A 24,372-nucleotide genomic window follows, 5' to 3' on the forward strand; every position below is an offset into this window, starting at 1 on the left:
AGTGAGAACGAGAGAACGAGGGGTCGAGAGATAGGACTACCACACGAGGGGTAGTTTCAGGGACGCGCTAGGAGTGGCGGCAGTGGCGGCAGTGGCGGCAGCGGCGGCGGCGGCGGCGGCGGCGACGGCAACGGGGTGGGAGAACAGAGTCGGGGCGACCCGACCCGCGGTCGGTCCAGGGATGATCCCGGCTGTGTGTTCTATTTATATGAGAGCCAGGGGAGCGGACGCGCACAACCTGTTGGCTGTATGCTCGGGCTCCCTTCTGTACAGCGGGATGCGCATCATCCTTCTACACGACGTTCCTGATACCATGTTCGAGCTGGTTGGCCAGCTAGCTGACTGGCTGGCTGGTTACTCGGTTACTTCTCTCTTCGTTTCTCATGCGAGTTGCGCACACAAGTCCATCGCTGTACATGTACGCACGCCCGACCGGGCGTACGCGACGCTAAGCGAACCCCTCCGCGGCCAAAAGTGGGTCAGCCGCCAGCCGTGTAACTGGGTCGCAACGCGCTGTTGCACCCCTTAGTGATATCAGACTCTCACCCAGACGAGCCCCTTCCGACACGGATGAATCAAAGTCCGATGCTTTGCCCAGTCAGATCAAGTGAGACGCTCTGAGGTGCTAACTGAGAATTTTTAAGGAACTGTTGGTTCCAAAAATTCGTTTGCTTGCCGCTCGATTCTACAAATATATATATATATATATATATATATATATATATATATATATATATGATATATTTGTAATCAAGACCAAAAATATAAAAGTAAAAGATAACAATGCCTTCATTCAGATTTTTTTTTTTTATTTTTTATTTGCTCTTGTGATTTTAATGCAAAATTTATAAATTAATGTGTACGGGCAATCCCGAAATAGCCAAGTCAATAGAAACATTTGAGATCAACAAATTTCGATCCTAAAAGCATGTGTGTTGATTGTAAAAAGCATTCAATCTACTACTATTATTATTTATAAAACGAAAACTCAATATTTTACCAATTGTAAAATGTATATGTACAGTTTATTCTATGAAAGAGAAAACTAAGTTTTCGAAAACAAATTCTCATTCTGAATATACGTATTAGCAATCATAACATGCTCGAAACAAAATACATTATAATTTATATTGTACATTATTGGCTATTGTCATAGCGAAAAAAAAAACTTTAGATTGCATTTATCTTTAAATTTTACAAATTGCAGGATATAAAACAAATTATTTGTGACATGACTAAATCGCAAAATGTCAGAACGCCTCTAAATCCGGTTCAGAGAAGCGATTAATTATTTTTCAAGATAAAATTAACGTTTAAGTTGCTCGAATAAGGGGAAATAGCCAATGCTGACTAACTAATCCTATCATCCTCGTTGCGTTTTCGTAAACCCCCTGTACCTTTGGCATTATCTTGTAACATGATGAAGTACTTTCCACCCGAGCGATTATACCCTCACGAAACTATTTTCTCATTATTTTATCATCTGCCTCTTCATTCGTGCAATTTAACTCTTTATACCTTTCTACCGTTTAATTCTTTAAAAAAATAACCTCTATGGAATCTTTTTTATTTTTTTTATAGTTGACGATTGCCGACCCGATCCGATATTGAACTATCAATGACAAGGATTCGCTCCACTTCGTAAACAACTTTTGCACAAGCGGGGCTTATGGGAATGTTAAGCAGGTCGGACGCAGAGCGAGCTTATTTAGAAGCGTTATTATATCGCTCATTGCGATCATTTAATTACATTCCAGCACGGTTCCGTGAACGCCGTAACTCCGTAGTTCTGAAGCGTCCGATATTAGAAACCCGTGATTATATTATACGGTCGTGCCGCCGCAGTCGGCGCACGTTATTATTCTAATTTCTATTTTCATCCCAGATACCCCATCGGCAAAAATAGCTATGAAGGACATGGACTGACCTTTGTCGCTTCAATCGCATTTAATACCCCGTGCAACTTGAAATGCATGCATTCCACGTTTCGTTACGTCGACTCGACTCCCCATCTTGTCCGTCTCCCTTCACTTTTGTCAATTCAAACATCGTACCTGAAATTGACTGCAATTTAGAGGATTATAATCTGATTTTAATCGGACAGCTCTTTCGGGAAAACACGAACTCCAATATAAAGTCTGAGAGGAGAGAAGTTTAGAAAAGAAACTTTCGAAGCGTCTGAAGTTCTTCCTACGGAAAAGAATGCATTATATTGCTTTGCATTCCGTAAGAATTAAATTTACCAACTTTTACTAGACAAATTATACATATAGTTAGTAACCGTGTATTATTTATGATAATTATATTCTCTCTGTGCGGAAGAAACTTTGAGGTATCGCATAATTTTTATGTACACATATATAGGTTATTCGAAATTCGAGTAATATCGGTTATCGGAGCTAAGCAGTAACCGAGGCCAAACTAAATAAATTTTTTTTTTTTTCAAAATGATCAAATTACTTTTACAATCACATTCCGCGCACAAGTCACCGGAATCAGTTATCAGCCGCACACAAATGTAGGAGTATCGCTACAAAAGAGAGGAGGGATTGCTATGAATTTAAACATCAGGTTCGTTTACACCGCGGCTCGCGTTCGCGCGGTCGGGTAATGTCATCGCATACGAGACGATATACATTATTACGTACGTCGAATTTCGCGCTTGTGTCCCGATTTGCGAGTGGGTTACGCATTCGTAAACCGCCAAACGTGTTTTATTAAACGTTTCGCGAAATAACGCGAGATTGCGCTTGGGGCTGTAATGGGGCGCTTCTCCACGCAATTTTGTATTATTTCCTCGCATTGCGCCTCGTGTCACGCTCCGCTAATTAAAATGTCCACTTTTGCTGTGGAAAACAAGCATGAACGTCGCAGTCAAATAAAGAGAGAGAGAGAGAGAGAGAGAGAGAGAGAGAGAGAGAGAAGGAAGGAAAGATAGAGAGAGAAAACTCAGGAGAGAAGAGGAGAGAGAATATTATTTCAAGTTTATCAAAGCTCGCACCGCTAAGACGAACTTCCGCATCGCGAAACGTCGTAAACTTTCTCTTAAGGATTCGGACCAGATAAAATCTTGAGCGAATAAACTCGCGCGCAAGCACTTGGTGAATGCACGAAGTTTCGGAGTAGCGCTTGTCGAGAAACTTCGCGGACCTTCTAATAAACGAACATATGAGTCAAAGTTTGGCGAGTACTTAATAATCGTAACATACGGAATCACCTGGTTAAAAACACATTTACTCGTGTGTGTGTGTGTGTGTGTGTGTGTGTGTGTGTGTGTGTGTGTGTGTGTGTGTGTGTGTGTGTGTGTGTGTGTGTGTGTGTGTGTGTGTGTGTGTGTGTGTGTGTGTGTATTAATGTTCGCCGCTGCAACTCCTTCCCGCAAAATTCGTGACTAACTTTTCGAATGTTCTGGAATGTTCTGATTTTCGCGAATTCCACTGCAATGTTATGCACGTAGTGCACACGCAAAAGCATATGTACTTTAACTGAATACAGTTTCTAAACAATTGTGCATACGTAAACTTTGATATTATTAAGAAATTTGTAATCGAAATTGCTTATCATTCAAATGTGACTCCTTCTATCTTTCTTTCAATACATATCGTGCAATTTTTTTTCATTAAAATTATAAAACACTGTGATTTTAATATTCACATTTCTGCTATTTTATCTGTTATATAAAAATACACAACAAAATCGCATAAAGGTAAACCTTCGCTACGTGCTTTTAATTGATGTTTTTTTTTTTTTTAACCGTATATGCTGCAGAAGTCAGGGAAATGGAACACGAAATTATTTTTTAAATTAAAAACTTCTAAGAGAAAAAGACGATTTAAATTGTAATACCGACGCACATCGCACTAGTAGTATCATTAAATATTCGTGTCAAATGCACCATAAAGCTGCGAGTAACGACATTTCGGTAATACCGTTACTAATCCATCTCGCAATATTCGTTCGTCGAGTCGACAACATGTCCACTCGACAAACGCACGTTCGACGTGACATACGAACATTTCCGATTAATCCGTATTACGTCAGTTTTACGCGATGACGAGAAAAAAAAAATGCAAACCGATATAAGTATCGGCGCAGCGGAAACAAATGGGGATTAAACCCCATGCGCGAACGTGTCGAAAGCGAAGAGAGGCTCGTCCGAGGCCAAATCCGCGCGATGCGTACGAATGAACGCGGGGGGAGGGGGGGGCATTTAACGTGGCGAGATCCCACGCTACGCAACGATTAAATTCATCGAGTGTACATACATGTATACACGTTTGCCAGCGAAAGAATATCGGTAATCGGGATCCGGGTTTGACGCGATGCAATTGCGGTCGTCAAATGAATAATTGATCCACACTACTGAATCGCATTTGTTAGTGATGAAAGAACGTCATTAACCAGAGTCCCGAATAGAGTTGTTCCCGCGTGATTGTTGAATAAATAAAATAATTAACCATTAATATATTCGTATTGCGGTGAAACCTCGCTCGGCGAATCAGGTCGCTAGAACGAAAAGAGTCGAAAACTCTCGCTCTCGTTACTCTTTATTTATAAGTAGTGAAGAAGCATCGCTGATCCGACCGACAGGCAAAGCCGCGATCGTCGAGCCAAGTAGGCCGAGGTGATCATCGGAGAAAATTCGTAATTTCCTCGGCATTTCCGACGGACCTGTCCCCGGCGGTCGATATTATACGCCGATGGCGGTTGCTCTCTGTCGCGCGATTGAACACCCGGTGAAGCTATCGTCCGATATTGTATTTATGCCGACGGCGGTTACTAGGAGTAGCAGTAAGCACGGCTCTCTCGCTCTCCTTCGGCACGGTCGAAGCGTTCGTCGGCGAGCGAGCCAGCCGAGAACCGGTGGAGAGAGGCCTGACAGGTTTCCAGGGAGACTATACAATGCCCACTATTGTGCTAGTAACTCCATTAGGGGCACCGAGCGATTCTGCCGTGCTGAAGAGACAGCGGGAGGGAGACAGCGAACGCGCGAGAACGAGAACGAGAGGGCCCGAGGAAAAACAATGAGCCCGCGTCTTTTATCGAGATTTCGCGCAGCTGAGTACCACTCGACGATTCATTACATACGTACGTCGAATTGTCCGTTTCACGTCCGAGGTCGATTTTTTTTTTTTTAACCCACCCGCCCCCCCCCCCCCCCCCGGAAGGAAAAGTAGGCGCGATTTTTTGCGAAAGTCGAACGAGGCGAGTCTTCATCGCCGGCCGCGCGAATCACGGCACGATAATTGTGCGTTTTCTGTTTCGATTCGAAACTTCAATCGTTCTGGCTTAACTTCAATCGGAAGCGCGCGTTGCGGCCATTCATCAATGGCCTGGATTTACGTGTTTCGAAAAAGGGGAATTCCCCCCCCCCCCCGGCCTGTAGCGAACGGTACGGTGAGATGAGCGCTCCCAATCACTTTGGGCACATGAGTGCACCCTACCAGTGCACTTTTCTCCTCTCATCTTTCTTCTATTTCTTCTTTTATCAGATACATGCTATTCGAGATATGCATCGATACCAATAACAAAACTGTTTGCATCAAAACAATAGTAATATTCTTCGTTTGATTTGAAAATGGAATATATCTTAAAAAATATAATTAAAGTGATCTGTTTATTGTGTTCGAAGGATTTGATAAAAGTTCTTGCTGAACTTTTTGGAATTAACCGAAAAGTTTGTTAAAATGTTCAAAGTCGATTATTTCGAAGACACACACACAGTATACACAGAATATCGGTACAAAAAGTCAAGATTAACGGCCGGTGAACTTTGGCCTAGATTATTCGCGATATCACTGGTGGTTCCCCTGGGTGAAATATTTGCGGGGAAATAAAAATAGCCGGTAGAATAATTCCTCTGTGATTGTTTCCCCCTTAGGGACGTATCGGCCGTACTCAATATTCGGTTAACCCTTCGGTCCAGGACCCTTCGAAAGATCCCCCACAAGAAAAAATCTTCTTGAGGAAAAATAGTTTTTTCTCCGGGTTGGACGTGGTATCGACTGCCTTCAGAAATTCTCAATAGAATCTGGGCAAATCACGCGTGAATTATCAGAAATTTCATCCCTTCGCATTTCTGTCAGATTGAACCGATAAGTTTCGAAAATTTTGCTGTGGGCGTATGTTAAAAAATCAATCAACAAAAATAAGTGTAAAACAATGCGATCCGATGTTTGTCCTAAGCATTTAATAGATAGCCTTGATTTTTATTTATTGTTCTTTTCTCTTCTTTTTCCCCTCATCTCTTAATATAAATTCAACTTAATGAATATAAGTTTACCACAATATATATCTAATTGATAGAATTTTTTATCTAGTTTTTATTAATGAAAAGTTGACCAGAAACTTGTTTTAATATTTGTGATTGCATATTTAATGAATGTTGTGATACTTTATATAAATGTCATCCAAATCCCAGATTTAATTAAATTATCGATTTCATAATTCTCTTCCTGAAACGAAAATTCTTTACTTAAAAAAAAATTAAAATTTTGTTGAAGTTGCAATTTATTGGTGAATAATTCGTATAATGAATGTTCGTAGAATGTTCATATGTGTCGTAAAAAAGATACGCATCGCTCGAGGCTTGTAAATATAAAGTATGCACATAATATAGACACTGCATCACATAATAAATAAATTTCACTCGCGGATTTATATTTTGTCCTGTTCAGCGCGCTCAGATACGTCGAAATATTGCATGGCTCGATGGATATTTCTCCTAATTTATACCATATTTGAATTTATGTGATAAATCCATATTTTAAATATAAATCTGTTGAAAAAAATATTTTGCCATTGCAAATTTATATGTAAAAATCCTATACCTTTTCCCGAAAAATAATGCCTCGAATAATTTATTGTTTTCGTTTTTCAAAACAAACAATCCAAAAAAAAGTTACTATAAATAGCATAAGTTTAATTAATTACAATTGAATTTGATAGTTATTAAAAAGTATGTAAAATAAAAATAATGTTTGGTTGAAATCTATTTAAATAGTACCACGTTTATACACACACACACACACACACACACACACACACACACACACACACACACACACACACACACACACACACACACACACACACACACGCACACAACACACACACACACACACACACACACATATTGTAATAGATAATGGATCTGAAAAAAATAAAATAAAGAGTCGAAAAAAGCCTCTCTCTTTGGAGAATATCCTTAAATCACCATGATTTCCATGACGATTGCGCAAATTGAATGAAATGGTAACGCAAATTTTCGAAGCGATTAACTCCCTTTGACATATCAAGCTTGTTAACATGGGTAAAATTCTGCTTACTCAAATTCGTCATGGAGAACGTAAGATTTGGTGAATCATTGATCTGGGAAATTTGTTCGATGTGAGAAATTTTATTTTATTTTTATTTCGTTTAAAATGTTGCATATTGAAATTCATTTTTGTATTTATGTGGTTTTTAATTAATTCAACGATCTATTTTTTAAACTTCGTTGAAGAATATTTCATTGAGTAAATCTAATATAAACATTTATTTTTTCCATCATTGATAATCGATATATATTTTTACTCAATGAAATTGATTCATAATATAACTAAATAATTACTTTAATAAATAAATAAATTGAAATTAAATAAATATTTTCAAGGTTTTTAAAATGGGAAGTGTTTTAAAAAGAACCTGCCTAAAATTATAAATTCGTTTTTATTTTGCTACTCCAAATAAAACATTCAAAATGATAGGAGAGAGGGGAATAAACATTATTCTTCTTAGAGCGAACAGTAATACTTTTGATTTCGACAACCAATAAATCTCACTCACTTAGCCGCGCCCTTTGAAGGTTACTCAAATCGCAAACAGCATCCGATCGTACCGGAAATGAAGCTATCAATGAAAGAGAGAAAACTGCACGCAAGAGCGGAGACAGAAAAGACTTTCGTAATCTTTTTCTAATCACCTGAAACATTATCGACAAATCTCTAAATGAATCTCTCGACGTGAAAGCGTAATATTCGATGTCGGAATGAAGCCATGACGTTCGTACTTCAATGACGAACGTACTTCAACGGAGCTCTATAGAAATGATCTATGGAATTACGAGATTACGAAATTTTCTAAAAGAGAACTCGTGAATTCAAGAAATTCTGTTTCGGTAAATTAACATTTCCAATTTAATTAACGTTGAAGTCAAATAGTGCACGTACATACGTAAAGCATATTAAATAATATTCTGATCTCTCTCTCTCTCTCTCTCTCTCTCTCTCTCTGTCTCTCTCTCTCTCTCTCTCTAAAAATATTTTAAATTTTAAATTTTTATAAAAAAGATCTTTTTATGTAAAAACTTACAGAGCCTTATAACTTGACAAATTATTCTACCCTCGGATATAGAACGCAACTTATAAATTATCTTACAAGAGTCTCCACAAGATTGGCATTAAAACTCAGGATTGCATTCCTCGAAAAATTTTCCATTAACTTTTACCTCGCTGGAATTTAAACAAAGATAATTACAATATACATTTTATTGATTATGAATTAGGTTTTAAAGATAAATATAAAAAAACGCAATTAATCTTATTATTCTAATAATAAGATTTTCTTTAAACAGAAACGAATAGGATAACAAGATCTCAATCTATAACAATTATTTTTATTAGTAATTTCCATCTATGACACATTCTATGTTCCATCTATGATACATCTATTGGAAAATTTCTTCTGATAGAATCAAGGAACTTTAAAATATCCTGTACAACATATCGCGGCAGGATCTCAGGTAACTGACATTCGAGTACCGACAAATCTCGAGAACGACTTTTCTCTCTCAACAGGTGGTGCTGGGAGGGAGGATTGTGGAAAGAGAAATGGTGGATGTACCCTGGATTTCTCAAGATTGAAGTGAAGCCAACAATCACTTAAAGATTGGCAACGTACAGTCACTCTGACTCGCATGAATAGTCGACCGAAAATCTGTGACAACTCAAAGCGCAAAGCTTTCCAGGTTAACACCCAATGGATTTGCTAGCTAATAAAAATAATAATATAAACGCGAGGAATAATTTTGACATTTAAAATGGATTTGCAAAAGTTACGTTACATTCACAAAATTCTGTCGTAGAAGATTTTACAAAAAATGAAAAAAACGCGAAAGAGACATTGCGTTATTATAACAGGTAAAACATTAAATTATATAATTTATCAAATTAACTAATATACAAATTAATAAGCGGAAATATATTAAACTTTTATACTAAATTATAATTATGCTAGAATAGAATTTTTTGTCCATTGTGCATATTAAATTATGAATATGTCAATGAGACATATGAATCGGCAAGTTAATTAAAAATACAAGAAACAAATGTTTCCTTATTAAATAAGAAGATTTGTTATCTAAAAAACAAGAATGATCGATTATTTATAACATTTATTGTTAAAGTGTAATTCGTACGTAGATGTACGTATCGTAATATATGTTGTAATATGTTGTAATACTGTAATTACGTCTCGGAAAACATGAGGGAGCACATGTTTGATACAATGATCGATTGGAAATGGAAGATAAGAAATCTGTCCCTAATAATAACTTAATTTCCTAAAATATACTAAATTATTAATAATTTATCAATGATCTTGATAAAAGAATATGTTTTGAAAACATAATAAAGAAATTTTAATTTTCCATTAATTTACAATAAAATAACTTAATTAATTATTATAAAAAGTTAATCATTCACTTAATTATTATAAATTTATACAAATAAACACTTATCTTTTTTATTACTACGCTCCTTTATTTCCATTTAAAATAATTATATATCAAATAAAATTATTAACATAAAAATTTGACTCAAATCACGTGGTATCGCGTGGTATCGATACACCGTTTGCCGTTTCGCAAGATTCTTACGCTCTTTACTCCTCTCATATCCCATTCTTATATTTTCATCGTGTTTCAAGCCAAGTAGATGCAAGGGAAGGGAACTCGATTTTCTCGAGGCTTCACTCGACCCAAGTTATTTTCGGAAAGTCGATAACGCGCGGATACTGCGACGGTATGTACAGAGGGGGGGAGGGGAGGGGGGCAGAGTGCCGCGGAACTTTGTCGGTTCGAAATGCCGCGGGCCCAAAGCCACGCGTCTAATTCGATAGCGTAATTTTGGTGGGCGTTAGAAGAGCCTGCCGGCTAGGTACACAGAGGGGCAAGAGAAAACAAAGGCAGCAATTTGCGGTGGCAAACGTTTGTGAAGGTGGGAAGCAAGGGCTCATGAGATTATCTATGAACCGTAACGTGTTGCGACGCACGATGATATAGGATACGTGATATATCGAATGTTCGAGAGAGACCCGATGTCCATCTCCTTCGTCGATATAATGAATCTGAAATTTTCATAAAGCGCGTCCCTTTGAGGAACCTTGAATTTCGTGCTTGCTCACTCAAAGAAAGCGTAGAATATTTTCATCAAATAAAGAGGATGGGAATAATATAATGGAATGGTGAGCTTGCAGAAGCAACTTGTATCACTTGATTAAATAAACAGCGTAAAATTAATAATGCTTTTTTGTCTATATCTTTTAGCCTCTTTAAAAAATTAAAAATATTAAATTAAGAAATTTAAATTTTTAATTGTGAAACTTCTTTTTCTGTCAAGATAATTTTTTTTTGATTGATATTATTTCTACTTTGAGTACATAATATATAATTTTATTTTTATTTATAATATACGAATTTCTTTCTTAATTATAAAAAATTGTATTAATTGTATAAATTAATAATGACACACATTTCTATTTTAGGCGTGGTCAGGTAAAACGTAGTTTAAAATATGTATGAATGATAAAAAAATGTAAAAAAAATTATTTCCTAGAATTTGACATCAATTCTTTTCGGGAGATTTTAACTAATCTTGCCCTTTGCAAATAGTGAAATCTCTGACGATTCACGATTCTGAATGCTAACAGTAAAAAGAGGCAATCCTGAAGTCTAGAAATTCGCAGATGGTGCTCGCTTTAAATTCTAGATGAAAGTAGGTGGAGAATTTATGTAAGATGAATGTAAACGCCCGCAGGACGAATTTACATTAGCGCGCCGCGAGACAAAAGCGAAAGATAAGATCAAGGTGAAATGCGCATTTCAAGGAAATGTCATTTACGTATCTCGTGGCGAGATAGCAATCCAATTCAAATGATGTCAGGAGAAGGGGTGTAAATTGGCAGAATCGAGTGGAGTTATCTAGGAAATTACACTTTTGACTACATTAGTAGTTGAAATATAAAATATGACTCTCGCGATAAGATGTCCAACGTTCATACGATATTTTAACATTTGTTAATTATTAATGAGAAGGAAAAATTCTAATGAAAAGTTAATTAGAATTTTATTGTTAAACTTTTTCTCTTATATTTTTCAATTATTGTATTCCAATAATAATAAAAGCAAATAAAGAAATCTGTGATTATGTAGCGCGATTGTTATTAATATTTGCCATACGCAAGATCGAAAATCTAATTGTTGTTCGTATTGTCCGTATATATACATTGACGCAATACAGAGCGATCACAGCGGTGAAAAACGTTTCGTGAATTGTTCATTCGCGAAATAATGGCGCTACGGCAAAATTCGATTTCGCGGCAGTGCTAATCACGTTTGCGTGTTACGCCTAAAAACTGACGGCAATTATTCAATTTAGCGGCAACCCCCGGTGAATAACGCAATTGAATTGTAAAGGAGGATTGCCTTACACAACAGCGATATTTTAGACCTTACACCGGGATTTCTGTTTTAATATATAATGGATAACCGAGAGGTGAAAATTCACTGTGAGCTTCATTCAAGCAGAAATGGATTCCGCGTAGCAGAATCAAATGAAATAGAAATTCGCACGGTTTGAAGATTTTTGCTTTGCGCTAACTTAAAAATCTTGACGAATTTCGCGAATAACGAGTGATCCCCGTAAAAAATACCTATTCCAAATATTTCGTATTCAATAGAATTGTTTCCACCTCGTTTTTTTTTTATACCGGTATTGCGACTTTATCACTGTCAACAAACGTATATGTCAATCTTGTCAATATTTATAAAGAATGATAAGGGCGATTCTACCGCATTGATTAACTGAAAGATAGAATTGTATCACAAGATTTATGACACGGCTTATCTAACGCGTTCATCAATCACGCGTCAATCTCGACGTGGAGCCGATTTATACGATCGCTCAATATGTTTCGCTTTTTACCAATTAATTTAAGACTTAATTGAATCCCACGCTTAATGGCACGATTGCATTTTCTTTTGCCACCGTGTGGCAACTCGATTGTTGTTCATTTACATTTATGCACAATAATGATCTAGCGCGAAATTATTATCTCAATTTCATGTTATATTCATGCGGTTATTCACCGCCGTTACATCATTGTTGCACGATACGTAGCGAACTTTCCGGATACTTCAGTGAAATATTGCATCAAGTATGCAGCTTAAAATAGAAACTTGCAGAAAGCTGGGCAGAATAGCATTTTCTCGTGTTAAGCTCGTGTTAGTTCTGGTAAAACTGTATTAACGCGCTCCCAGACTATTATTTAACGATGAAAATAATTATTATCTGCGAGATTTTAACATGATACATTAACATGATACATTCTGTGTCGATAATAAAAAAAAAAATATATAATAATACGTACATCATTACGTTAAATCTTAACTGTACTTTTACAAAAAGTACGCTTATACTCGAACGTTTATATTAAAAATATAAAAGGGACATAATAAAAATAAGTACTATACATTACATAATGCTAAAAAAAATATTGATATTTATAATAAGGAATCAAAATAATTGTGAGATGTTTAATTTTTGCAAGATGCATCACGAAATTATCAGGATGATTTGAGAAGGAAAAAAAATCTAAGAAAAATTTTCACATGACTTATATAACGTGTTTGTATAATTAATAGACCTTCCTCCTTCTAACTTCGTGTTTGAATTACAATCCAAGAATCATGATTTGAAAAAAGATATACCACATAACGTTAATTCACTCATTGAGTAACTCGAACATGCGTCGATCTGCAATCGCATCTTAACGTCTGCATAGAACATGCAGATCGTTTACCAGCCAAACGTAATTGCAAACGTTAGTCTCGTAAAGATATCCAATGTAACACTTTGTGCACACGTACAATATCCCTATTTGCTTTAACACCGGCGATTGCCGATTAAAGGTATCTAATTACTTCGTATTGGAGCTTGCATCAGTATACAAAGTCTTTGCACATTAGTTGCATCCCGTTGCATGTACTGGATAATGATGCTGCCGATCTACTATCACTCATGTAAACGATATTTGATTGCGGTCAACGTGAGTGTATCTGGGATGAAGAGGGCCCAAATACTCCCGAAATTTAGAACAAAAGTTAAAATTAAAGTTAAAGTTATAATTTACAAAATATTTTTCTCATTAAAAATCAAGAACAAGGAGATATTATATAAAACTCTAAAATATCCAAAAAAGCGGTTTATTAAAAATTACTATTTATGCAAATTTTTGCTATTGTAATTAAATAATAAAAAAAAAAACCTGTTATTTATGTGTTAGGAAAGAATTGACAAAAATTCCATTTTTCATTCAAAAACTCCTCATTACTATTTATTATAATAAAGTTTTAATAAAATTTAATAATAAAATTTTGTTGCGGTGACATAATGTAACATCGAAGCTTCTTTCCGGCACTCCAAATTTAAGCAAACCATCATAAGATTATCAATTTTCAAGTTTAAGACAATTTTCAGCATTTATTGATATATACTTTCTCGAATTATATTCCGTAATGAAGAGTTTGTTAATGGCACGTGCGCATAAAATTTAATTCGAAAACTTCACTTCTTACGTAACTACAAAGAATGCGTCATGTTGTTTTTCCCCAATTAAAGTTCATATCTGAACGAAACTGAAAATTTCACGGCCACGTGTTTGACAGTTGAACGGCAATTAATCGCGCTGACCTATAATCGCACGTGCACATAATTGCAACGCGCATGTACATGTCCGCAAAAAGAGAGGCACGATTTCATCTGTGGTGCTTTCCGTTACGGTTTCGCGAAACCGTAAATCTCGATTGTATGTGGGGCCCCATTTAATTGTTCCTTCTGTACCTGACAGATCGCCGCGATATTTGTCGGTGCGCAGAAAACAATGTTCGTATCCCCTTTTTACTCGCGCGATTTCGCGAAGGTCTTGCCACGAATTTCGTGGGCTTGATCGTATTTCGAATGACGTAAAGCGTCCATCCAGAGGCATAATTGGTGAAATCTACAAAAACATATAGAGGAATGCGCAGTTAAGTTTCTTGATATTAAGCCGATTTTCTTCTTGTGATAAAAATAAAAATAATAACGAAAGTTATAATAGTTCCTTCGGCGTAAAATAATTTTTTTTTTTTTTTTATTTTTCCCGGTAACTTATATCCAAGAAATATTGTAAAACATTTTAAGCAAGAGACTAAAAATATTTTTAATTTTGCGCTGATGATAATTTAAGAGAGGAATTAAATATAAAAAAATTTTTAAATATATTTCGAAGTAAATCGAAGTTTAGTAAAAAAAAAAAATAACAATGCATTTCGTAAAAATGTATTGCTTTCATACAAAATGAATGATTACAGTTTACAGTTTAAAGACTGATTAAAAGGCTGATAAAAACTGTATACGACTGTCTTGCATAGCTCGACGAGCTGCACATATCCCTACCTCCTCTTCCGCATTCCAGAACTGACGGAATTTCCGACCGTCTGGAATTTCGTACTGTTTATAAGAACGTACAAAAGAGTAAAATAGAATTAATTCTGTGGATCGTTTAAAATATCGTTAAATATTATTAAAAAATGATACTATGATATAAAAATGACCTGTGCCAGGATTATTGTCTTTTAATATACTTGACGTGCCCCAATTTTCTATTTGTTGTATTATCATGCAAGAATGGATATAAGACAATGCTGCAAAATTTTTCTTTTTACATTACACAATGACCTTATTAATTACGAAAATAGACGATCGAACTCTTCCGTTTATTTCGTTTGATATTGCTCTCAATTAACGGCGGATTGTAGGTGCGTCAGCGAGTAGGTACCTGAGTGCAAAGAATAACCCTCGACCATCGAGATAGATAAAGCAAAGATTCTGATTCCGATTCCTTTTCTCCTTATCAGTGTTTTCTCTTTTCCTGCGCTTTCAGCGCTTTATTGAGAACCTGGCGTCTTGTCTTCTCTCGAAATTTGTTACGCCACGAGGAAGCAAGTCTCGAAGTACAAGCTAAGTTATTTCATACTACCGTACCGTTGGCTCTTTTGTTTTGGAAAAGAGAAAAAAAAACAGAAATAATATAATTAAGAAAATGACAGCAATAATTATAAAGCAAGCATATGCGTGTGTATGTGTGAGAATGTTATAATAAAATTCATTCTCTTTCGCGGAGGTATAAAAAATAAAAAAAAAACGAATATCCTTATTTACTTAAAATTTTAAGATAAAAATTTTATTTCACTTCCACGTAACTGATTAAATAATTTGTTTTATAAAAATTAATGTTGAATGAAGTAATTAAATAAGAGTTTCTCTTGTAATATTTTTATATTTCTTCATGTACATATTTTATTCATATAATTATTCATATAATTTAATAATTCTTTATTCTTCTATTCTATAATGTATGTATAATTAATATGTATAATTAAAGGTTTATATTTCGGACTTAGGATTAAAACAATATAGAAAAAAGGTACATTTTTGTCTACAATCTTTCGTTATTTTATAAATGACTGTCCATTTATCTATTTTAAATTCTTTTACCGCTGCTCAGTTTTTCTTCCGAAAAATTTATTCCTTTAGATTGAATTTTCAACCAATTCATTTTTTTTCAACCTCACTCTTACATATACAAGAACAGTAACGAAGATAAATTTCCTTTTAGTAACCAGAAAAAAGTGTTCTTTTTCTCTTATGTTTTCTTACGCGCACGACATAATTACTTTCATACAACTTTAATGTGTATATTTTAATTAATCATGAAATAATGGTCAAAACTTGCAAAAATGTGCACAATAAATTGGTATTAAAAAAAAAAAAATGTAGAAACTACATTGCATAAAAGTTTGTAATAATCTTTGCATAAAGCTAATTTCTGTCTATTCAACATTGATTGAATATCTTATAAATTAATATTTTAAAAAATTTTACGAAACTAATAAATAAATATAGAGAAATTTAACTCTAAAAAATAAAAATGCTTTAATTTATCAAAAAGTCATTCATGTATGTAATATGTTTTATTGTTAAAATTTTCACTTTTCTATCTATAAACATTTCTTTATTAAAAATATCATAAAAATATTTGGCATTTTATCGCTGATAAAGCTAACGATAATGAGGAGCAACTATTTGACCTAAATTTTTTTACAACGGCCATTTTAATTATCACGGAATGTAACCGGAAGAAACAATTTAAATTGCACCTCTCGCGAATTACGTGTCATTGCCTCGGCGCGTTTCGGCGCTTTATAAGATTTCCTCGGATCTGTGTCCGATTTCTTTTTCTTCGATAACTTCGATGGTCGTTAATTAACCGCGCAGAGCTCACTAATCGAATAACGAGAGGAAATGTGATTTATCACGACGGTGTTGGCCGACGCGTTGGAATTAATAAGCCGACGATGACGGTGAACGATCAGCAAGAATGATTCGTAACGGGCACGAGAACGACAACGACAACGGCTAGGCGGAGCAGAGAGCGAGGGAAAAAAAAAAGGAACGGCTATGAGGATCACAGGTTGTATGGGACAACTTTATTTCTCCTTATTGCCGCGCCGCTCATCCAACCTACTTAGCGTCAATTAATGGATTTAACGGTGATAGACTTAGCGGGCAGTCAATATTGGCGAGAGTGCGCTTTGATAAAACATCGCAACACAGCGGTGGTAATTATAAATCCACGTTGTTCCTCTTCCCGCGAAAAGAGCGGAACAATGAGCCGAATGAGAGAATATACATCCACATTTTAGAGAAACTGTGATTATATATATATATATATATATATATATATATATATATATATATATCATCTTATTTTGGCGCTAATGGTACCCGGTGATGGTCAACATTGTTCAATATCGGACGAAATATTCAATATTCACGAAAAAGAGATAGTGTTTCATTGATTAGCGCGTACTCACTGGTTTCTGTAAATAAGCGGAATTGCTAGAATTATCCAGCTATTCCTGTAATCTAATTAACGTGAGGCCAAATCAAGCATCTATAAATAAATTAATTATACTCTCTACTCGAGCTAGTAAATATCCACATATAATTCCGTAAATCGAATCGAGTAAAAAAGTAAATAAATGTGAGGGACATGTTACTTATAATACCTTGCAGCTATCGATTTTCTCGAACTTAATTAATTACAGAACTTATTGAAGAGCGAAGTATCATTAAATATTAAAACGTTACAAAAGAGAACGTGACTATCCAATCACATTTTCGCTAAAAGAGGGACAATTCCAAATTAGCTAAGGAACCTACGTATAAAGAACGATGAAGTCCCCAGAGAAATTTTATATACGATACGTATAAATCTGTGTAATACCTCTGTAATTTTGTAAACAGCTCTTCCTTTTTTATTTTAAGAAAATTAGCATGCCTTTGTTATTTATCTTTCAAATATATCGGTCACAAGTCAAAATGGTGGAAAAATCAAAATATACCTAATTGATAATATTAATTTAACGATTAATGCAAGAGAGCTCGAGAGCATTGCGTTCTCAACGACACGGCAAAATAATTTGCCCGAATTTGTCCGAGCAAAGTGATTAATTGCTACTAACAGGGCAATGATCGCGCGCAAATGCGACGAATAAACGTTTTGAGAACACCCATTACTGACACGTTGACAATCTCCAATCACAATGTCATGTGATTACCGTCAATTTGTCCGGAGCCAATATAAACGGACGTCGTTTTGCAGGATGTAAATCCGCGCGGCCGCGATCGTAATAAAATTCATTTTGCACTCGCGTATTAACATATTAAAATGGACGCGCGCGACACGTGCGTGTTTATTTGTCGCGAAACATCGGTATTAGCGTTTTGCAAAAACTGCAAATTCCCAATGCATCGCCTCTCTGTAACTGCCGTGTACTTGCTCCATTTGCAATAGCTAAAATAATCTACCATCGCCCGAAATTTACGTAATGACAGTTCATTAGCGCATCTCGTACGTCATTCCTGCTAAAAATCCTTCCTGGTCGAATATGTTCGGACTACAGGATTATACTAATATCCAAAATATTTTTTTATGAATTTTTCGAGTGATCTAAAAGAATTCTATCGATTGATAGAATAGGAAAAGAGAGATAAATTGATTTTTGTAGGTAGAAAGAGACTCTTTTTTTGTCTTGGCCTAAAAACATCATACTTCAATGAATACTATTTATAAAGGAATATTTAATAAAGAATATTTAATATATAAACCTCTTTCAACTATCTCTATTATAATTTAATAAATAAAAATTAAAAAATTTATATCACATTAAAGTAAGATAATTACATCTCAAAAGATTTTACGTTTATTAAATTATTTAATTTATTAATTATTATTTTAACGCCTGTTTAACGCAACAATGTAGTTTACTCATAAAGTGTGGCGTCTATTCTGTAAAGTGCGACGTATCGTAAACGATGCGTAAAATAATTGCGCATAAAACGATGTCTATGCATCTTACAATGTATACACACACACACACACACACACACACACACACACACACACACACACACACACACACACACACACACATATATATAAAATTATTCTCTCTAACTACGAACGCGTAAATTTCCAGCGTTGCCTACGTGTCGATGGCGCGAACTTTTACGAACTCTTTCACCGTGTAACGTGATATAGAGTACGCACAGAAATGTCAATGCCTATCACAGATACGCACACAGATACGCATACACGTACACGTACACGTACACCTGTATGCGCACCTGTTAAACGGCGGGACAACTTCGTTACTAGACACGTGCACACACTAATTAAAACGTTCTAGTTCTCTGCGGCTGGTTGGAACAACAAGTGGCACACGGCGTCCCTTCTGCCACCTCGCATTTCGCCCGTTTAACCCGTTACTTAAGCGAACCCATTAGCAAAAGCAATTATTTTTCGATTAATTACACAATTATAGAAACGATTGTAAAAAAAAAAAAAAAAAATAGATAGATCGCACCTCTTTCTATCTTTTTGCGCTTTATCAGCATCGAGAGCGATTTCGTGCTTGGAGCTTTTAATAATTTGCTGCACGACATTCCTGGCTCGATTCCGTTATTTATTACGAGATGTAGGGACATTTGTCACGAAACGTGCGTGAGAGAAGATTCGAGCGAAAAATTCAGGAACAGACACTCGCACATTTTTCACGCGAATATGATTACAGTATATTACGGAGTAAAATATTGCAAGATTCTGCGAAACAAAGTGTCGTTCGTTAAGCAACAGAAATATCTAGTGCGATTTGACATTATATTTTTGGAATATTTCAATAGTAAAAATGATCGTAGTCTCTCTCTCTCTCTCTCTCTCTCTCTCTCTCTCTCTCTCTCTCTCTCTCTCTCTCACACACTCTCTTTCTCGAAAGTCATGGGAGAAGATAAACATTTGCGAGCAAACGCCTCCTTGCATCCGCTTCGAAAGCCGTGTAACAATCGAACACGTGGATTACACGGTTGATTGAAAAACTTTGCGCCAGTTAAGCACCTCGAGTCCCTTTATCGATCGAATTTACGTTAATCTGAAATCCCATTTATAAGGGTAACACCGTCTCTTTTCTCTCTCGAAACAATAGAAAGTGATGAAATTTCAGCGAATTCGGATTCTGACCGACGGTAAAATGCAGTCGGAAAATGCAGTCCTATATATTTTTACCTCAATTTCACTACAATGGAAACGTATTATAATTGATACAATAACATAAGTCTCGCGGAGTTTCATTCACTTGTAAAAACAAGACAAGAAGAAACTTCATCGGGAAGAGAAGTGGAATACTTAATTATTAAATCCGACCGCTTTATTATATTCTTTGTCGTACTTTTTCAGCTTATTGCAGCCCCGCAAAATTGTAACTTCTTACCTCGGTATATCCTCCGGTTTCTCACGAAGCATATGTAGATGCACATTATTATGGTTGCACGCCGTTATTCGGCGTAATGTACATACAGCTAGAAACGACCTCGAGAGAATGCCGAGGTGTATGTTTATGCGCCGTAATAACAAGGGCCACGCTTCGGAAAGAACCGAGCTTTGATCTCGCATCGTCGATCAAAGAAGAAGCGCGACGACTCTCGGCTCGCGCTCTCGCGAGGCATCCGCGTTACATAAATGCTCGTAACTCGTTGCTTTTCGAAAGATTACTTTCGCAGCGTCACGATAACGCGACGAAGCCGTACGAATGTCGTACAACAGATTTATTAGAGCAGAAATTTATGTAACTGTGATTCGCGTGATACATGTAAACTGATTTCAGTGGTATGGGTGTTGCCTTAAAAAAAAAAAAAAAAAGTAGTGACAACGTCACACGGTGTTCCCAAGTGGTCACCCATCCAAGTACTAACCGTGCCTAGCGCCGCTTAACTTCAGTGATCGGACGAGAACTGGTGATTCCAGCGCAGTATGGATGTTGTCGACAAATGTGTTCTGTAAATGTATATTTAATACGTGCTTAGGAATTTTAGTTTAGTAGTATTAGTTTAGAATTTTTCGATAAAACTTCTATATCTTTGACCAGAGTGTTCTAGAAAACGACTTTATATAATATCGCTCAAAAAAAGAAAATGTAGGCAGTTCCGACTTGGTAAGTTCTAGACTTTGTAACAATACCCAATGCTATTCGGCTAGATATAAATCTAAAATAGTATAATATTATATATACTAGTATATAGTATAATAGTATAATATTATATAGTAATATCTTACAATAATAGTTATAAATAATTATTATCGTAAAATTCGCGCAAATAAAGTTTTTTTTTTTTTTAATAAATTAAGATCACGCGGCTTACAAAACAAATACCCTGCGTACATACATATGTACGTAAATATAAAAATAAAGCTGTTTTTACTTTACAGTGCGAAAGAACTTGAACAATCAATTTACAATGGAGGATTACAATGGAGGAAAGAAGAGGATAATTTAGGATCGTCATAATTGACGTACGGAGCCTCGATTGATGAGCCCCGAAGGCTCATTTTAATAAACGTATCGCGCTTTGGCTTTATTGTTAATGCATTACGATTACGTTGTTGATTGCCGTCATACAAGCTACGTGCAATATAATCCCCGCGTAGAAACGCGTGTTTCATTGTGCCCGCTATCCTTTATGCATCCTATCGCCGATCCGCGTCTATAGACGCGAGCTTACGCTCGCGAAGCTGTCGCATCGCAAACACCATTGCATAAACGGAATCTGCAACACAGTGGCGGGATATAGCGACGAGCCTAAGCGGTCGATACCGAAGCGAAACCGGGGCGCAATTCGCTTTTGCTTTTCACAGCGAACAATACTTCGGCCGGACCACCGCCGGATGCGACACCTGCGTATAACGCAACTTCGCTCTCAGCAAATCGAGTTCGTCTCGCCAGGTATAAAGTGCCGTTGGATATCACAAGCGGTTTATATACGCGAGGGAAAGGAGCTATAACGGACGAAAACGGCGCGAATGAATTCTCTCCTCTTCGATTTCGATAAACTTCGCGGCACATTGCAGATTAACTCGAAATAATGAACATGCATTTATCGATCGGGATATTTTTGATTCTGAGGTCTACAGACACGAATCCGATGGCAAAAATAAGATAAAAATATGTTTCACAGAAAAGCTTTGTTATATTAAAAGCTTCAAAAACGAAAAGTTTTTTTTTTCTCTAAATATTTTATTTTTCGAAAAATGTATAAAATACTTTAATTTTTATCCTTTTTTTTTTTAAATTTTTGCTAAAGATTACCATAAATAAAGAATGTTTGTCGAAATGTATCTTTTTAACTTTTAGTAAAATATTCGTCAATTATTTTTATATCATTTCTTCTGTAAAAGATACACAAATGTATAAAAGATGTTTTTATCTTGATAGAGCGAAAGTTTATAAAATATCTTGACATCTCCTTACTAAAATTTGGACATCTAATCATCTTGCATTGAACTCGAAATTCCAACTGTCTTAATATTTTATCATTTTACGTTTAAAATCTCAAAAATTTTTTAAAGATCTTTAGAATCCATTTGTCACGAAACTATGTTTTTGTATTTAATGCTTCTTCCTTGTAAATTTATTACATGTTTGCGACTGAATTGCGCATACTTTATATTTAAAGGAAAAAAAGAAAAGGATCGTTAACAGTCAATATTCGCCATAAAAAAACGAAAACAGGTCGATGTACAATACTCGTTAGTACACACATGCATGAGAATTTTTGGAAAACGAACTTTCATGCCGCAGGAAATACGCCTCGGGCACTCGCTACATTTTGCAATGACTCGAAAATAAATTATTTCGCGAAATAATTTCACGTTTTAATTTTTCATATTACATAATTTACACGATACTTTTGCGCTACTTCTCTGCTAATATTTCTCGGTTAATGTTGAAAAAAAAAAAAAAAAAGTCAGTCTTTATTTCATCGCGAAACAAAATGTGCTTTGTTGCGAGAAGTATGTACACCGCGACGAAAGCATAATGCAAATATGAATGTTGATTAACGAATAGATGCTAAATTCTCCCTTCGAATCTATACAATATGGGAGGTAATAATTTATGAACAAACATGACAGAATCTATAATGCGATCGACACTATACCACAGGCGGGAGTCATACATCATTTCACTGCGCAGTAAGAATAGCATCTCGTTTACCTCGTCTATGAAAAATCTCTGCGCAAATGTAACGTGACCTCCCTCAGACAGATTTCCCGGCGTCTCTCATTTACAGAGGCATTACTCTTCGTAGTCGCCCGATCGATATTTTCATATTCAGAAACGTCTGTGTGCTCTCGGCTTAACTCGTCCTAACTTTAAAACATCGCCTTTTTCGTCGTTTCGCCAGACTGATCCTTAAATTTATATTCAACGACGGCCCGTTCGGGGCCGGGGGGGGGGGGCCTCTGCCGAGGATGAGATTGCCGGGGGGGGGGAGGGGGGGTGAGAGCGGGCGATGCAAAAGGATACGAGCCAACAAGGAATAGATTGTCGATATCCCTGCACCTCACGATTGGCATATTTCTTCCTTCGTCAGCCGTCCCCGTCGCCGTCGCGGAGATCTCTACTCATTTCGCCGGAAACGAATCCATCGGCGCGACACGTGCCACGCTCTTATCACGGCTGATTCGGCAGATCGGATGCCATCCAACGAGATGATGAAGGGTGGCGAAGGAGAGCAATAAAAGACGCGTCATAAATTGCATCCGTCTTTTTCTATCGTTAACAGAACAAACCTCGTCTCTTTACCGACCGACCGACATCATCGATCAAAGATCTCTTCAAATCGTGCGGCGCGCCATAGAAATGATGAAAATTGTAAACACGGGGATAAATCTCTGATTAAAATTCTACAAATTTATGCCTCGAGCTTTTAACTTTTGGATCCGCGTGTATTATGTATCGAGAGAGAGAGAGAGAGAGAGAGAGAGAGAGAGAGAGAGAGAGAGAGAGAGAGAGAGAGAGAGAGAGCGATATAAAATCTCTATAAGGGATTCCATTGTAGAAATATTTTCCATAGAAATGATTTCCGTTAGTTGAAATAAAATAAACCGGTTTGCACCGTTCTCTCGGTGCTCTCCGTACGTACGATCGTTTGTCGGACGGAATTCGAAGGGAGATGCGTCCGAGAGACATTACGTTATCCTTATTTACCCAACTGCTCATCTATCAATAAAGTCATCCAACCAACCTGTGACGACATAATATTTTCTAGTCAATATTTGTCTGCGATTTTGCGTATTGATATGGAGAGCCGGCGATGCATCACGGAAATATCAAGTCAATATTGGCAGGTTATTGCGATACTGATCCGTTATATACACCGCATTGCCGCGTACGTCATTGTCGTTGCCCTCATCCTCGTCGTCGTCGTCGTCGTCGTCGTCGTCGTCGTCGTCGTTGTCAGCAGCAACGTCTTTTATTAGCTATGCATTGTGCTCGTCTTGAACAATAAATATAAATATCCGACCTTTTCGAAAATAGCCCACATATGAGTTATAGTGATTGTCGCCAAAAATGGACAAAATCCCTATGGGAGGGAGGCAAATAGAATAGACACCGTT

The 24,372-nt window shown here is 36.4% G+C and overlaps 1 non-coding gene across 1 annotated transcript; it reads right to left on the bottom strand.

Annotated features, from left to right (window-relative positions):
- Positions 1-20,620: 20,620 nt before the first annotated feature.
- Positions 20,621-20,739, bottom strand: LOC148936561 (5S ribosomal RNA). Its single transcript, XR_016139423.1, has one exon. It is a non-coding gene; the product is annotated as a 5S ribosomal RNA (ribosomal RNA).
- Between the last annotated feature and the right edge of the window lie 3,633 nt (positions 20,740-24,372).

The sequence above is a fragment of the Pogonomyrmex barbatus genome, unplaced genomic scaffold (genome assembly GCF_055798465.1).
Source record: "Pogonomyrmex barbatus isolate J1 unplaced genomic scaffold, ASM5579846v1 scaffold2, whole genome shotgun sequence".
Lineage (NCBI taxonomy): Eukaryota > Metazoa > Arthropoda > Insecta > Hymenoptera > Formicidae > Pogonomyrmex > Pogonomyrmex barbatus.